Raw genomic sequence first — 19,579 nt, 5'->3', positions numbered from 1 at the left:
ACTACCCTAAACCATAAACCACTACCCCCAGCACAACCCCCTACACTACCCAAACAACACTGCACTGCCGTAAACCCTAAAACACTACCCCCAGCATGACCCTCTACACTACCCAAACACCACTGCACTACCCTAAACCCTAAAACACTCCCCCCAGCATGACTCCCTACACTACCCAAACACCACTGCACTACCCTAAACCCTAAATCTACCCCCAGCACGACCCCCTACACTACCCATAACACCACTGCTCTACTCTAACCCCTAAATCTACCCTCAGCACGACCCCCTACACTACTCAAAAACCACTGCACTGCCCTAAACCCTAAAACACTACCCCAGCACGATCCCCTACACTACACAAACACCACCGCACTACCCTAAACCCTAAATCTACCTCAAGCATGACCCCCTACACTACACAAGCACCACTGCACTGCCCTAAACCCTAAAACACTACCCCCAGCATGACCCGCTACACTACACAAGCACCAATGCACTACCCTAAACCCTAAAACACTACCCCCAACACGACCCCCTACACCAGCCAAACACCACTGCACTACCCTAAACCCTAAAACACGACCCCCTACACTACCCAAATACCACTGCACTACCCTAAACCCTAAACCACTACCCCCAGCATGACCCCCTACACTACCCAAACACCACTGCACCGCCCTAAACCCTAAAACACTACCCCCAGCATGACCCCCTACACTACCGAAACACCACTGCACTACCCTAAACCCTAAATCTACCCTCAGCACGACCCCCTACCTTACTCAAAAACCACTGCAGTACCCTAAACCCTAAAACACTACCCCAGCACGACCCCCTACACTACCCAAACACTACTGCACTACCCTAAACCCTAAATCTACACCAGCACGACCCCTTCACTACTCAAACACGACTGCACTACCCTTAACCCTGAAAAACTACCCACAGCACAACCCACTACACTACCAAAACACCACTGGACTACCCTAAACCCTAAAACACTACCCCCAGCACGACCCCCTACACTACACAAACACCACTGCAATGCCCTAAACCCTAAAACACTACCCCCAGCACAACCCCTACACTAGATAAACACTACTGCACTGCCCTAAACCCTAAAACACTACCCCCAGTACGACCCCCTACACTACCCAAACATCACTGCACTACCCTAAACACTAAAACACCACCCCCATCACGACCCGCTACACTACACAAACACCAATTCACTACCCTAAACCCTAAAACACTACCCCCACCACAACCCCTACACTAGATAAACACTACTGCACTACCCTAAACCCTAAAACACTACCCCCAGCACGACCCCCTACACCAGCCAAACACCTCTGCACTACCCTAAACCCTAAAACACGACCCCCTACAGTACACAAACACCACTGAACTACCCTAAACCCTAAAACACTACCTCTAGCACGACCCCCTACACTACACAAACACCACTGCACTATCCTAAACCCTAAAACACTACCCATTACACTACCCAAAACCCACTGCACTACCCTAAACCCTAAAACACTACCCCCTGCAGTACCCCTCAAACTACCCAAACACCACTGCACTACCCTAAACCTTACAACACTACCCCCAGCACGACCCCCTAAACTACCAAAACACCACTGCACTGCCCTAAACCCTAAAACACTACCCCAGTACGATCCCTACACTACACAAACACCACTGCACTACCCTAAACCCTATATCTACCTCAAGCACAACCCCCTACACAACACAAACACCACTGCACTACCCTAAACCCTATATCTACCTCAAGCACAACCCCCTACACAACACAAAAACCACTGCACTACCCTAAACCCTAAACCACTACCCCCAGCACGACCCCCTGCACTACCCAAACACCACTGCACTGCCCTAAACACTACCCCCAGCACGACACCCTACACTACCCAAACACCACTGCACTACTCTAAACCCTACAACACTCCCCCCAGCATGACTCCCTACACTCCCCAAACACCACTGCACTACCCTAAACCCTAAATCTACCCCCAGCACGACCCCCTACACTACCGAAACACCACTGCACTACCCTAAACCCTAAATCTACCCTCAGCATGACCAACTACACTACTCAAAAACCACTGCAGTACCCTAAACCCTAAAACACTACCCAAGCACGACCCCTACACTACTCAAAAACGACTGCACTACCCTAAACTCTAAATCACTACCCCCAGCACGACCCCATACACTATACAAACACCACTGCACTACAATAAACCCTGAAACACTACCCACAACACAACCCCCTACACTACCAAAACACCACTGGAGTACCCTAAACCCTAAAACACTACCCCCAGCACGACACCCTACACTACACAAACACCACTGCTCTACCCTAAACCGTAAAACACTACCCCCAGCACGACCCCCTACATTACACAAACACCACTGCACTGCCCTAAACCCTAAAACACTACCCCCAGCACGACCCCCTACACTACCCATACATCACTGCACTACCCTAAACCCTAAAACACTACGCCAGCACGACCCGCTGCACTACACAAACACCAATGCACTACCCTAAACCCTATAACACTACCCCCAGCACGACCCCCTACACCAGCCACACACCACTGCACAACCCTAAACCCTAAAACACGACCCCCTACACTACACAAACACCACTGAACTACCCTAAACCCTAAAACACTACCCCTAGCACGACCCCCTACACTACACAAACACCACTGCACTACCCTAAACCCTAAAACACTATCCCCTACACTACCCAAAAACCACTGCACTACCCTAAACCCTAAAACACTACCCCCAGCAGTACCCCTCAAACTACCCAAACACCACTGCACTACCCTAAACCTTACAACACTACCCCCAGCAGTACCCCCTACACTACCCAAACACCACTGTGCTACCCTAAACGCTAAAACACTACTCCCAGCAGTACCCCCTACACTACCCAAACACCACTGCACTACCCTAAACACTAAACCACTACCCCCAGCATGACCCCCTACACTACCCAAACACCACTGCACTGCCCTAAACTCTACCCCCAGCACGACACCCTACACTACCCAAACACCACTGCACTACCCTAAACCCTACAACACTCCCCCCAGCATGACTCCCTACACTCCCCAAATACCACTGCACTACCCTAAACCCTAAATATACCCCCAGCACGACCAACTACACTACTCAAAAACCACTGCAGTACCCTAAACCCTAAAACACTACCCCAGCACGACCCCCTACACTACCCAAACACCTCTGCACTACCCTAAACGCTAAATCTACCCCAGCACGACCCTTACACTACTCAAACACGACTGCACTACCCTAAACTCTAAATCACTACCCCCAGCACGACCCCATACACTATACAAACACCACTGCACTACCCTAAACCCTGAAACACTACCCACAGCACAACCCCCTACACTACCAAAACACCACTGGACTACCCTAAACCCTAAAACACTACCCCCAGCACGACACCCTACACTACACAAACACCACTGCTCTACCCTAAACCCTAAAACACTACCCCCAGCACGACCCCCTACACTACACAAACACCACTGCACTGCCCTAAACCCTAAAACACTACCCCCAGCTCAACCCCTACACCTGATAAACACCACTGCACTGCCCTAAACACTAAAACACTACCCCCAGCACGACCCCCTACACTACCCAAACATCACTGCACTACCCTAAACCCTAAAACACTACCCCCAGCACGACCCGCTACACTACACAAACACCAATGCACTACCCTAAACCCTAAAACACTACCTCCAGCACGACCCCCTACACCAGCCAAACACCACTGCACAACCCTAAACCCTAAAACACGACCCCCTACACTACACAAACACCACTGAACTACCCTAAACCCTAAAACACTACCCCTAGCACGACCCCCTACACTACACAAACCCCACTGCACTACCCTAAACCCTAAAACACTACCCCCTACACTACCCAAAAACCACTGCACTACCCTAAACCCTAAAACACTACCCCCAGCAGTACCCCTCAAACTACCCAAACACCACTGCACTACCCTAAACCTTACAACACTACCCCCAGCAGTACCCCCTACACTACCCAAACACCACTGCACTACCCTAAACCCTAAAACACTACCCCCAGCAGTACCCCTCAAACTACCCAAACACCACTGCACTACCCTAAACCTTAAAACACTACCCCCAGCAGTACCCCCTACACTACCCAAACACCACTGCACTACCCTAAACCCTAAAACACTACCCCCAGCAGTACCCCCTACACTACCCAAACACCACTGCACTACCCTAAACCCTAAACTACTACCCACAGCATGACCCCCTACACTACCCAAACACCACTGCACTGCCCTAAACCCTAAAACACTACCCCAGCACGACCCCCAACATTACCCAACCACCACTGCTCTACCCTAAACCCTAAAACACTACCACCAGCACGACCCCCTACACCAGCCAAACACCACTGCACAACCCTAAACCCTAAAACACGACCCCCTACACTACACAAACACCACTGAACTACCCTAATCCCTAAAACACTACCCCTAGCACGACCCCCTATACTACACAAACACCACTGCACTACCCTAAACCCTAAAACACTACCCCCTACACTACCCAAAAACCACTGCACTACCCTAAACCCTAAAACACTACCCCCAGCAGTACCCCTCAAACTACCCAAACACCACTGCACTACCCTAAACCTTACAACACTAACCCCAGCAGTACCCCCTACACTACCCAAACACAACTGCACTACCCTAAACCCTAAAACACTACCCCCAGCAGTACCCCCTACACTACCCAAACACCACTGCACTACCCTAAACCCTAAACTACTACCCCCAGCATGACCCCCTACACTACCCAAACACCACTGCACTGCCCTAAACCCTAAAACACTACCCCAGCACGAACCCCTACATTACCCAAACACCACTGCACTACCCTAAAATACTCCCCCAGCACGACTCCCTACACTATCCAAACACCACTGCACTACCCTAAACCCTAAATCTACCCCCAGCACGACCTTCTACACTACCGAAACACAACTGCACTACCCTAAAGCCTAAATCTACCCTCAGCACGACCCCTACACTACCCAAACACCACTGCAGTACCCTAAACCCTAAAACACTACCCCCAGCACGACCTCCTACACTACCCAAACACGACTGCACAACCCTAAACCCTAAAACACTACCCCAGCACGACCTCCTACACTACCCAAATACCACTGCACTACCCTAAACCCTAAAACACAACCCCCAGCAGTACCCCCTACACTACCCAAATACCACTGCCCTACCCTAAACCCTAAACCACTATGCCCAGCACAACCCCCTACACTACCCAAACAACACTGCACTGCCCTAAACCCTAAAACACTACCCACAGCATGACCCTCTACACTATCCAAACACCACTGCACTACCCTAAACCCTAAAACACTGCCCCAGCATGACTCCCTACACTACCCAAACACCACTGCACTACCCTAAACCCTAAATCTACCCCCAGCACGACCCCCTACACTACCCATAACACCACTGCTCTACTCTAAACCCTAAATCTACCCTCAGCACGACTCCCTACACTACTCTAAAACCACTGCACGGCCCTAAACCCTAAAACACTACCCCCAGCACGACCCCCTACACTACCCAAACATTACTGCACTACCCTAAACCCTAAAACACTACCCCCAGCACGACACCCTACACTTGCCAAACACCACTGCACTACCCTAAACCCTAAATCTACTCCCAGCACGACCCCCTACACTACCCATAACACCACTACTCTACTCTAAACCCTAAATCTACCCTCAGCACGACCCCCTACACTACTCAAAAACCACTGCACTGCCCTAAACCCTAAAACACTACCCCAGCACGATCCCCTACACTACACAAACACCACTGCACTACCCTAAACCCTAAACCCTAAATCTACCTCAAGCATGACACCCTACACTACACAAGCACCACTGCACTGCCCTAAACCCTAAAACACTGCCCCCAGCACGACCCCCTACACTACCCAAACATCACTGCACTACCCTAAACCCTAAAACACTACCCCCAGCACGACCCACTACACCTGCCAAACACCACTGCACTGCCCTAAACCCTAAAACAATACCCCAGCACGATCCCCTACACTACACAAACACCACCGCACTACCCTAAACCCTAAATCTACCTCAAGCATGACCCCCTACACTACACAAGCACCACTGCACTGCACTAAACCCTAAAACACTACCCCCAGCACGACCCGCTACACTACACAAGCACCAATGCACTACCCTAAACCCTAAACACTACCCCCAGCACGACCCCCTACACCAGCCAAACACCACTGCACTACCCTAAACCCTAAAACACGACCCCCTACACTACCCAAATACCACTGCACCACCCTAAACCCTAAACCACTACCCCCAGCATGACCCCCTACACTACCCAAACACCACTGCACCACCCTAAAGCCTAAAACACTACCCCCAGCATGACCCCCTACACTACCGAAACACCACTGCACTACCCTAAACCCTAAATCTACCCTCAGCACGACCCCCTACCTTACTCAAAAACCACTGCAGTACCCTAAACCCTAAAACACTACCCCAGCACGACGCCCTACACTACCCAAACACCACTGCACTACCCTAAACCCTAAATCTACACCAGCACGACCCCTTCACTACTCATACACGACTGCACTACCCTTAACCCTGAAACACTACCCACAGCACAACCCCCTACACTACCAAAACACCACTGGACTACCCTAAACCCTAAAACACTACCCCCAGCACGACCCCCTACACTACACAAACACCACTGCAATGCCCTAAACCCTAAAACACTACCCCCAGCACAACCCCTACACTAGATAAACACTACTGCACTGCCCTAAACCCTAAAACACTACCCCCAGTACGACCCCCTACACTACCCAAACATCACTGCACTACCCTAAACACTAAAACATCACCCCCATCACGACCCGCTACACTACACAAACACCAATTCACTACCCTAAACCCTAAAACACTACCCCCAGCTCGACCCCCTACACCAGCCAAACACCTCTGCACTACCCTAAACCCTAAAACACGACCCCCTACACTACACAAACACCACTGAACTACCCTAAACCCTAAAACACTACCTCTAGCACGACCCCCTACACTACACAAACACCACTGCACTATCCTAAACCCTAAAACACTACCCACTACACTACCCAAAACCCACTGCACTACCCTAAACCCTAAAACACTACCCCCTGCAGTACCCCTCAAACTACCCAAACACCACTGCACTACCCTAAACCTTACAACACTACCCCCAGCACGACCCCCTAAACTACCAAAACACCACTGCACTGCCCTAAACCCTAAAACACTACCCCAGTACGATCCCTACACTACACAAACACCACTGCACTACCCTAAACCCTATATCTACCTCAAGCACAACCCCCTACACAACACAAACACCACTGCACTACCCTAAACCCTATATCTACCTCAAGCACAACCCCCTACACAACACAAACACCACTGCACTACCCTAAACCCTAAACCACTACCCCCAGCACGACCCCTGCACTACCCAAACACCACTGCACTGCCCTAAGCACTACCCCCAGCACGACACCCTACACTACCCAAACACCACTGCACTACTCTAAACCCTACAACACTCCCCCCAGCATGACTCCCTACACTCCCCAAACACCACTGCACTACCCTAAACCCTAAATCTACCCCCAGCACGACCCCCTACACTACCGAAACACCACTGCACTACCCTAAACCCACCCTCAGCATGACCAACTACACTACTCAAAAACCACTGCAGTACCCTAAAGCCTAAAACACTACCCAAGCACGACCCCTACACTACTCAAACACGACTGCACTACCCTAAACTCTAAATCACTACCCCCAGCACGACCCCATACACTATACAAACACCACTGCACTACCCTAAACCCTGAAACACTACCCACAACACAACCCCCTACACTACCAAAACACCACTGGAGTACCCTAAACCCTAAAACACTACCCCCAGCACGACACCCTACACTACACAAACACCACTGCTCTACCCTAAACCCTAAAACACTACCCCCAGCACGACCCCCTACATTACACAAACACCACTGCACTGCCATATACCCTAAAACACTACCCCCAGCACGACCCCCTACACTACCCATACATCACTGCACTACCCTAAACCCTAAAACACTACCCCAGCACGACCCGCTGCACTACACAAACACCAATGCACTACCCTAAACCCTAAAACACTACCCCCAGCACGACCCCCTACACCAGCCAAACACCACTGCACAACCCTAAACCCTAAAACACGACCCCCTACACTACACAAACACCACTGCACTACCCTAAACCTTACAACACTACCCCCAGCAGTAACCCCTACACTACCCAAACACCACTGCGCTACCCTAAACGCTAAAACACTACTCCCAGCAGTACCCCCTACACTACCCAAACACCACTGCACTACCCTAAACACTAAACCACTACCCCCAGCACAACCCCCTACACTACCAAAACACCACTGCACTGCCCTAATCTCTACCCCCAGTACGACACCCTACACTACCCAAACACCACTGCACTACCCTAAACCCTACAACACTCCCCCCAGCATGACTCCCTACACTCCCCAAATACCACTGCACTACCCTAAACCCTAAATCTACCCCCAGCACGACCCCCTACACTACCGGAACACCACTGCACTACCCTAAACCCTAAATCTACCCTCAGCACGACCAACTACACTACTCAAAAACCACTGCAGTACCCTAAACCCTAAAACACTACCCCCAGCACGACACCCTACACTACACAAACACCACTGCTCTACCCTAAACCCTAAAACACTACCCCCAGCACGACCCCCTACACTACACAAACACCACTGCACTGCCCTAAACCCTAAAACACTACCCCCAGCTCAACCCCTACACTAGATAAACACCACTGCACTGCCCTAAACCCTAAAACACTACCCCCAGCACGACCCCCTACACTACCCAAACATCACTGCACTACCCTAAACCCTAAAACACTACCCCCAGCACGACCCGCTACACTACACAAACACCAATGCACTACCCTAAACCCTAAAACACTACCCCCAGCACAACCCCCTACACCAGCCAAACACCACTGCACAACCCTAAACCCTAAAACACGACCCCCTACACTACACAAACACCACTGAACTACCCTAAACCCTAAAACACTACCCCTAGCACGACCCCCTACACTACACAAACCCCACTGCACTACCCTAAACCCTAAAACACTAACCCCTACACTACCCAAAAACCACTGCACTACCCTAAACCCTAAAACACTACCCCCAGCAGTACCCCTCAAACTACCCAAACACCACTGCACTACCCTAAACCTTACAACACTACCCCCAGCAGTACCCCCTACACTATCCAAACACCACTGCACTACCCTAAACCCTAAATCTACCCCCAGCACGACCTTCTACACTACCGAAACACCACTGCACTACCCTAAAGCCTAAATCTACCATCAGCACGACCCCCTACACTACCCAAACATCACTGCAGTACCCTAAACCCTAAAACACTACCCCCAGCACGACCCCCTATACTACCCAAACACCACTGCACAACCCTAAACTCTAAAACACTACCCCAGCACGACCCCCTACACTACCCAAATACCACTGCACTGCCCTAAACCCTAAAACACTACCCCCAGCAGTACCCCCTACACTAGATAAACACCACTGCACTGCCCTAAACCCTAAAACACTACCCCCAGCACGACCCCCTACACTACCCAAACATCACTGCACTACCCTAAACCCTAAAACACTACCCCCAGCACGACCCGCTACACTACACAAACACCAATGCACTACCCTAAACCCTAAAACACTACCCCCAGCACAACCCCCTACACCAGCCAAACACCACTGCACAACCCTAAACCCTAAAACACGACCCCCTACACTACACAAACACCACTGAACTACCCTAAACCCTAAAACACTACCCCTAGCACGACCCCCTACACTACACAAACCCCACTGCACTACCCTAAACCCTAAAACACTACCCCCTACACTACCCAAAAACCACTGCACTACCCTAAACCCTAAAACACTACCCCCAGCAGTACCCCTCAAACTACCCAAACACCACTGCACTACCCTAAACCTTACAACACTACCCCCAGCAGTACCCCCTACACTATCCAAACACCACTGCACTACCCTAAACCCTAAATCTACCCCCAGCACGACCTTCTACACTACCGAAACACCACTGCACTACCCTAAAGCCTAAATCTACCATCAGCACGACCCCCTACACTACCCAAACATCACTGCCCTGTACCCTAAACCCTAAAACACTACCCCCAGCACGACCCCCTATACTACCCAAACACCACTGCACAACCCTAAACTCTAAAACACTACCCCAGCACGACCCCCTACACTACCCAAATACCACTGCACTGCCCTAAACCCTAAAACACTACCCCCAGCAGTACCCCCTACACTACCCAAATACCACTGCACTACCCTAAACCATAAACCACTACCCCCAGCACAACCCCCTACACTACCCAAACAACACTGCACTGCCCTAAACCCTAAAACACTACCCCCAGCATGACCCGCTACACTACCCAAACACCACTGCACTACCCTAAACCCTAAAACACTCCCCCAGCATGACTCCCTACACTACCCAAACACCACTGCACTACCCTAAACCCTAAATCTACCCCCAGCACGACCCCCTACACTACCCATAACACCACTGCTCTTCTCTAAACCCTAAATCTACCCTCAGCACGACCCCCTACACTACTCAAAAACCACTGCACTGCCCTAAACCCTAAAACACTACCCCAGCACGATCCCCTACACTACACAAACACCACTGCACTACTCTAATCCCTAAATCTACCTCAAGCATGACCCCCTACACTACACAAGCACCACTGCACTGCCCTAAACCCTAACACACTACCCCCAGCACGACCCGCTACACTACACAAGCAACAATGCACTACCCTAAACCCTAAAACACTACCCCCAGCACGACCCCCTACACCAGCCAAACACCACTGCACTACCCTAAACCCTAAAACACGACCCCCTACACTACACAAACACCACTGAACTACCCTAAAACACTACCCCTAGCACGACCCCCTACACTACACAAACACCACTGCACTACCCTAAACCCTAAAACACTACCCCCTACACTACCCAAAAACCACAGCACTACCCTAAACCCTAAAACACTACCCCCAGCAGTACCCCTCAAACTACCCAAACACCACTGCACTACCCTAAACCTTACAACACTACCCCCAGCAGTACCCCCTACACTACCCAAACACCACTGCACTACCCTAAACCCTAAAACACTACCCCCAGCAGTACCCCCTACACTACCCAAACACCACTGCACTACCCTAAACCCTAAACTACTACCCCCAGCATGACCCCCTACACTACCCAAACACCACTGCACTGCCCTAAACCCTAAAACTCTACCCCAGCACGACCCCCTACATTACCCAAACACCACTGCTCTACCCTAAACCCTAAAACACTACCACCAGCACGACCCCCTACACCAGCCAAACACCACTGCACAACCCTAAACCCTAAAACACGACCCCCTACACTACACAAACACCACTGAACTACCCTAATCCCTAAAACACTACCCCTAGCACGACCCCCTACACTACACAAACACCACTGCACTACCCTAAACCCTAAAACACTACCCCCTACACTACCCAAAAACCACTGCACTACCCTAAACCCTAAAACACTACCCCCTACACTACCCAAACACCACTGCACTACCCTAAACCCTAAACTACTACCCACAGCATGACCCCCTACACTACCCAAACACCACTGCACTGCCCTAAACCCTAAAACACTACCCCAGCACGACCCCCTACATTACCCAAACACCACTGCTCTACCCTAAACCCTAAAACACTACCACCAGCACGACCCCCTACACCAGCCAAACACCACTGCACAACCCTAAACCCTAAAACACGACCCCCTACACTACACAAACACCACTGAACTACCCTAATCCCTAAAACACTACCCCTAGCACGACCCCCTACACTACACAAACACCACTGCACTACCCTAAACCCTAAAACACTACCCCCTACACTACCCAAAAACCACTGCACTACCCTAAACCCTAAAACACTACCCCCAGCAGTACCCCTCAAACTACCCAAACACCACTGCACTACCCTAAACCTTACAACACTACCCCCAGCAGTACCCCCTACACTACCCAAACACAACTGCACTACCCTAAACCCTAAAACACTACCCCCAGCAGTACCCCCTACACTACCCAAACACCACTGCACTACCCTAAACCCTAAACTACTACCCACAGCATGACCCCCTACACTACCCAAACACCACTGCACTGCCCTAAACCCTAAAACACTACCCCAGCACGACCCCCTACATTAGCCAAACACCACTGCTCTACCCTAAACCCTAAAACACTACCACCAGCACGACCCCCTACACCAGCCAAACACCACTGCACAACCCTAAACCCTAAAACACGACCCCCTACACTACACAAACACCACTGAACTACCCTAATCCCTAAAACACTACCCCTAGCACGACCCCCTACACTACACAAACACCACTGCACTACCCTAAACCCTAAAACACTACCCCCTACACTACCCAAAAACCACTGCACTACCCTAAACCCTAAAACACTACCCCCAGCAGTACCCCTCAAACTACCCAAACACCACTGCACTACCCTAAACCTTACAACACTACCCCCAGCAGTACCCCCTACACTACCCAAACACAACTGCACTACCCTAAACCCTAAAACACTACCCCCAGCAGTACCCCCTACACTACCCAAACACCACTGCACTACCCTAAACCCTAAACTACTACCCCCAGCATGACCCCCTACACTACCCAAACACCACTGCACTGCCCTAAACCCTAAAACACTACCCCAGCACGAACCCCTACATTACCCAAACACCACTGCACTACCCTAAACCCTAAAATACTCCCCCAGCACGACTCCCTACACTATCCAAACACCACTGCACTACCCTAAACCCTAAATCTACCCCCAGCACGACCTTCTACACTACCGAAACACAACTGCACTACCCTAAAGCCTAAATCTACCCTCAGCACGACCCCTACACTACCCAAACACCACTGCAGTACCCTAAACCCTAAAACACTACCCCTAGCACGACCTCCTACACTACCCAAACACGACTGCACAACCCTAAACCCTAAAACACTACCCCAGCACGACCTCCTACACTACCCAAATACTACTGCACTACCCTAAACCCTAAAACACTACCCCCAGCAGTACCCCCTACACTACCCAAATACCACTGCCCTACCCTAAACCCTAAACCACTATGCCCAGCACAACCCCCTACACTGCCCAAACAACACTGCACTGCCCTAAACCCTAAAACACTACCCCCAGCATGACCCTCTACACTACCTAAACACCACTGCACTACCCTAAACCCTAAAACACTGCCCCAGCATGACTCCCTACACTACCCAAACACCACTGCACTACCCTAAACCCTAAATCTACCCCCAGCACGACCCCCTACACTACACAAACACCACTGAACTACCCTAAACCCTAAAACACTACCCCCAGCACGACCCGCTACACTACACAAACACCAATGCACTACCCTAAACCCTAAAACACTACCCCCAGCACGACCCCCTACACCAGCCAAACACCACTGCACTACCCTAAACCCTAAAACACGACCCCTACACTACACAAACACCACTGAACTACCCTAAACCCTAAAATACTACCCCTAGCACGACCCCCTACACTACACAAACACCACTGCACTACCCTAAACCCTGAAACACTACCCCCTACACTACCCAAAAACCACTGCACTACCCTAAACCCTAAAACACTACCCCCAGCAGTACCCCTCAAACTACCCAAACACCACTGCACTACCCTAAACCTTACAACACTACCAACAGCAGTACCCCTACACTACCCAAACACCACTGCACTACCCTAAACCCTAAAACACTACCCCCAGCAGTACCCCCTACACTACCCAAACACCACTGCACTACCCTAAACCCTAAACTACTATCCCCAGCATGACCCCCTACACTACCCAAACACCACTGCACTGCCCTAAACCCTAAAACACTATCCCAGCACGACCCCCTACATTACCCAAACACCACTGCACTACCCTAAACCCTAAAATACTCCCCCAGCATGACCCCCTACACTACCCAAACACCACTGCACTGCCCTAAACCCTAAAACACTACCCCCAGCATGACCCCCTACACTACCCAATCACCACTGCACTGCTCTAAACCCTAAAACACTACCCCCAGCAGTACCCCTCAAACTACCCAAACACCACTGCAGTACCCTAAACCCTAAAACACTACCCCCAGCAGTACCCCCTACACTACCAAAATACCACTGCACTACCCTAAACCCTAAACCACTACCCCCAGCACAACCCCCTACACTACCCAAACAACACTGCACAGCCCTAAACCCTAAAACACTACCCCCAGCATGACCCTCTACACTACCCAAACACCACTGCACTACCCTAAACCCTAAAACACTCCCCCCAGCATGACTCCCTACACTACCCAAACACCACTGCATTACCCTAAACCCTAAATCTACTCCCAGCACGACCCCCTACACTACCCATAACACCACTACTCTACTCTAAACCCTAAATCTACCCTCAGCACGACCCCCTACACTACTCAAAAACCACTGCACTGCCCTAAACCCTAAAACACTACCCCAGCACGATCCCCTACACTACACAAACACCACTGCACTACCCTAAACCCTAAACCCTAAATCTACCTCAAGCATGACACCCTACACTACACAAGCACCACTGCACTGCCCTAAACCCTAAAACACTGCCCCCAGCACGACCCCCTACACTACCCAAACATCACTGCACTACCCTAAACCCTAAAACACTACCCCCAGCACGACCCACTACACCTGCCAAACACCACTGCACTACCCTAAACCCTAAAACACGACACCCTACACTACACAAACACCACTGAACTACCCTAAACCCTAAATCACTACCCCTAGCACGGCCCCTACACTACACAAACACTACTGTTCTACCCTAAACCCTAAAACACTACCCCCTACAATACCCAAAAACCACTGCACTACCCTAATCCCTAAAACACTACCCCCAGCAGTACCCCCTCAAACTACCCAAACACCACTGCACTACCCTAATCCCTAAAACACTACCCCCAGCAGTACCCCCTACACTATCCAAACACCACTGCACTACCTAAACCCTCAAACACTACCCCCAGCAGTACCCCCTACACTACCCAAACACCACTGCACTACCCTAAACCCTAAACTACTACCCCCAGCACAACATCCTACATTACCTAAACACCACTGCACTACCCTAAACCCTAAAATACTCCCCACTGCACGACTCCCTACACTACCCAAACACTACTGCACTACCCTGAACCCTTAACTACTACCCCCAGCATGACCCCCTACACTATCAAAACACCACTGCACTGCTCTAAACCCTAAAGCACTACCCCAGCACGACCCCCTACATTACCCAAACACCACTGCACTACCCTAAACCCTAAAATACTCCCCCAGCACGACCCGCTACACTACACAAACACCAATGCACTACCCTAAACCCTAAAACACTACCCCCAGCACGATCCCCTACACCAGCCAAACACCACTGCACTACCCTATACTCTAAAACACGACCCCTACACTACACAAACACCACTGAACTACCCTAAACCCTAAAACACTACCCCTAGCACAACCCCCTACACTACACAAACACCACTGCACTACACTAAACCCTAAAACTCTACCCCCTAAACTACCCAAAAACAACTGCACTACCCTAAACCCTAAAACGTTATCCCCAGCAGTACCCCTCAAACACCAGTGCACTACCCTAAACCCTAAAACACTACCCCCAGCAGTACCCCCTACACTACCCAAATACCACTGCACTTCCCTAAACACTAAAACACTACCCCGAGCAGTACCCCCTACACGACCCAAATACCACTGCCCTACCCTAAACCCTAAACCACTACCCCCAGCACGACCCCCTACACTACCCAATCACCACTGCACTGCCCTAAACCCTAAACACTACCCCCAGCATGACCCTCTACACTACCCAAACACCACTGCACTACCCTAAACCCTAAAACACTTCCCCCAGCAAGACTCCCTACACTACCCAAACACCACTGCACCACCCTAAACCCTAAACCACTACCCCCAGCACGTCCCCCTACACTACCCAATCACCACTGTACTACCTTAAACCCTAAAATACTACCCCCAGCAGTACCACTCAAACTACCCAAACACCACTGCACTACCCTAAATCCTAAAACACTGCCCCCAGCAGTACCCCCTACACTACCCAAATACCACTGCACTACCTTAAACCCTAAAACACTACCCCCAGCAGTACCCCCTACACGACCCAAGTACCACTGCCCTACCCTAAACCCTAAACCACTACCCCCAGCATGACCCCCTACACTACCCAATCACCACTGCACTGCCCTAAACCCTACAACACTACCCCCAGCATGACCCTCTACACTACCCAAACACCACTGCACTACCCTAAACCCTAAAACACTCCCCCCAGCATGACTCCCTACACTACCCAAACACCACTGCACTACCCTAAACCCTAAATCTACCCCCAGCACGACCCCCTACACTACCCATAACACCACTGCTCTACTCTAAACCCTAAATCTACCCTCAGCACGACCCCCTACACTACTCAAAAACCACTGCACTGCCCTAAACCCTAAAACACTACCCCAGCACGATCCCCTACACTACACAAACACCACTGCACTACCCTAAACCCTAAACCCTAAATCTACCTCAAGCATGACACCCTACACTACACAAGCACCACTGCACTGCCCTAAACCCTAAAACACTGCCCCCAGCACGACCCCCTACACTACCCAAACATCACTGCACTACCCTAAACCCTAAAACACTACCCCCAGCACGACCCACTACACCTGCCAAACACCACTGCACTACCCTAAACCCTAAAACACGACACCCTACACTACAAAAACACCACTGAACTACCCTAAACCCTAAATCACTACCCCTAGCACGGCCCCTACACTACACAAACACTACTGTTCTACCCTAAACCCTAAAACACTACCCCCTACAATACCCAAAAACCACTGCACTACCCTAATCCCTAAAACACTACCCCCAGCAGTACCCCCTCAAACTACCCAAACACCACTGCACTACCCTAATCCCTAAAACACTACCCCCAGCAGTACCCCCTATACTATCCAAACACCACTGCACTACCTAAACCCTAAAATACTCCCCACTGCACGACTCCCTACACTACCCAAACACTACTGCACTACCCTGAACCCTTAACTACTACCCCAGCATGACCCCCTACACTATCAAAACACCACTGCACTGCTCTAAACCCTAAAGCACTACCCCAGCACGACCCCCTACATTACCCAAACACCACTGCACTACCCTAAACCCTAAAATACTCCCCCAGCACGACCCGCTACACTACACAAACACCAATGCACTACCCTAAACCCTAAAACACTACCCCAGCACGATCCCCTACACCAGCCAAACACCACTGCACTACCCTATACTCTAAAACACGACCCCTACACTACACAAACACCACTGAACTACCCTAAACCCTAAAACACTACCCCTAGCACGACCCCCTACACTACACAAACACCACTGCACTACACTAAACCCTAAAACTCTACCCCCTAAACTACCCAAAAACAACTGCACTACCCTAAACCCTAAAACATTATCCCCAGCAGTACCCCTCAAACACCAGTGCACTACCCTAAACCCTAAAACACTACCCCCAGCAGTACCCCCTACACTACCCAAATACCACTGCACTACCCTAAACACTAAAACACTACCCCCAGCACGACCCCCTACACTACCCAATCACCACTGCACTGCCCTAAACCCTAAACACTACCCCCAGCATGACCCTCTACACTACCCAAACACCACTGCACTACCCTAAACCCTAAAACACTTCCCCCAGCAAGACTCCCTACACTACCCAAACACCACTGCACCACCCTAAACCCTAAACCACTACCCCCAGCACGACCCCCTACACTACCCAATCACCACTGTACTACCCTAAACCCTAAAATACTACCCCCAGCAGTACCACTCAAACTACCCAAACACCACTGCACTACCCCAAATCCTAAAACACTGCCCCCAGCAGTACCCCCTACACTACCCAAATACCACTGCACTACCTTAAACCCTAAAACACTACCCACAGCAGTACCCCCTACACGACCCAAATACCACTGCCCTACCCTAAACCCTAAACCACTACCCCCAGCATGACCCCCTACACTACCCAATCACCACTGCACTGCCCTAAACCCTATAACACTACCCCCAGCATGACCCTCTACACTACCCAAACACCACTGCACTACCCTAAACCCTAAAACACTCCCCCCAGCATGACTCCCTACACTACCCAAACACCACTGCACTACCCTAAACCCTAAATCTACCCCCAGCACGACCCCCTACACTACCCATAACACCACTGCTCTACTCTAAACCCTAAATCTACCCTCAGCACGACCCCCTACACTACTCAAAAACCACTGCACTGCCCTAAACCCTAAAACACTACCCCAGCACGATCCCCTACAGTACACAAACACCACTGCACTACCCTAAACCCTAAATCTACCTCAAGCATGACCCCCTACACTACAAAAGCACCACTGCACTGCCGTAAACCAAAAAACACTACCCCCAGCATGACCCTCTACACTACCCAAATACCACTGCACTTCCCTAAACCCTAAAACATTATCCCCAGCAGTACCCCTCAAACACCAGTGCACTACCCTAAACCCTAAAACACTACCCCCAGCAGTACCCCCTACACTACCCAAATACCACTGCACTTCCCTAAACACTAAAACACTACCCCGAGCAGTACCCCCTACACGACCCAAATACCACTGCCCTACCCTAAACCCTAAACCACTACCCCCAGCACGACCCCCTACACTACCCAATCACCACTGCACTGCCCTAAACCCTAAACACTACCCCCAGCATGACCCTCTACACTACCCAAACACCACTGCACTACCCTAAACCCTAAAACACTTCCCCCAGCAAGACTCCCTACACTACCCAAACACCACTGCACCACCCTAAACCCTAAACCACTACCCCCAGCACGACCCCCTACACTACCCAATCACCAC

Source organism: Triturus cristatus, chromosome 1_1 (assembly GCF_964204655.1).
Source record: "Triturus cristatus chromosome 1_1, aTriCri1.1, whole genome shotgun sequence".
Lineage (NCBI taxonomy): Eukaryota > Metazoa > Chordata > Amphibia > Caudata > Salamandridae > Triturus > Triturus cristatus.
The sequence above is the reverse complement of the archived record's forward strand: the minus strand, read 5'-3'. Positions refer to the sequence as shown.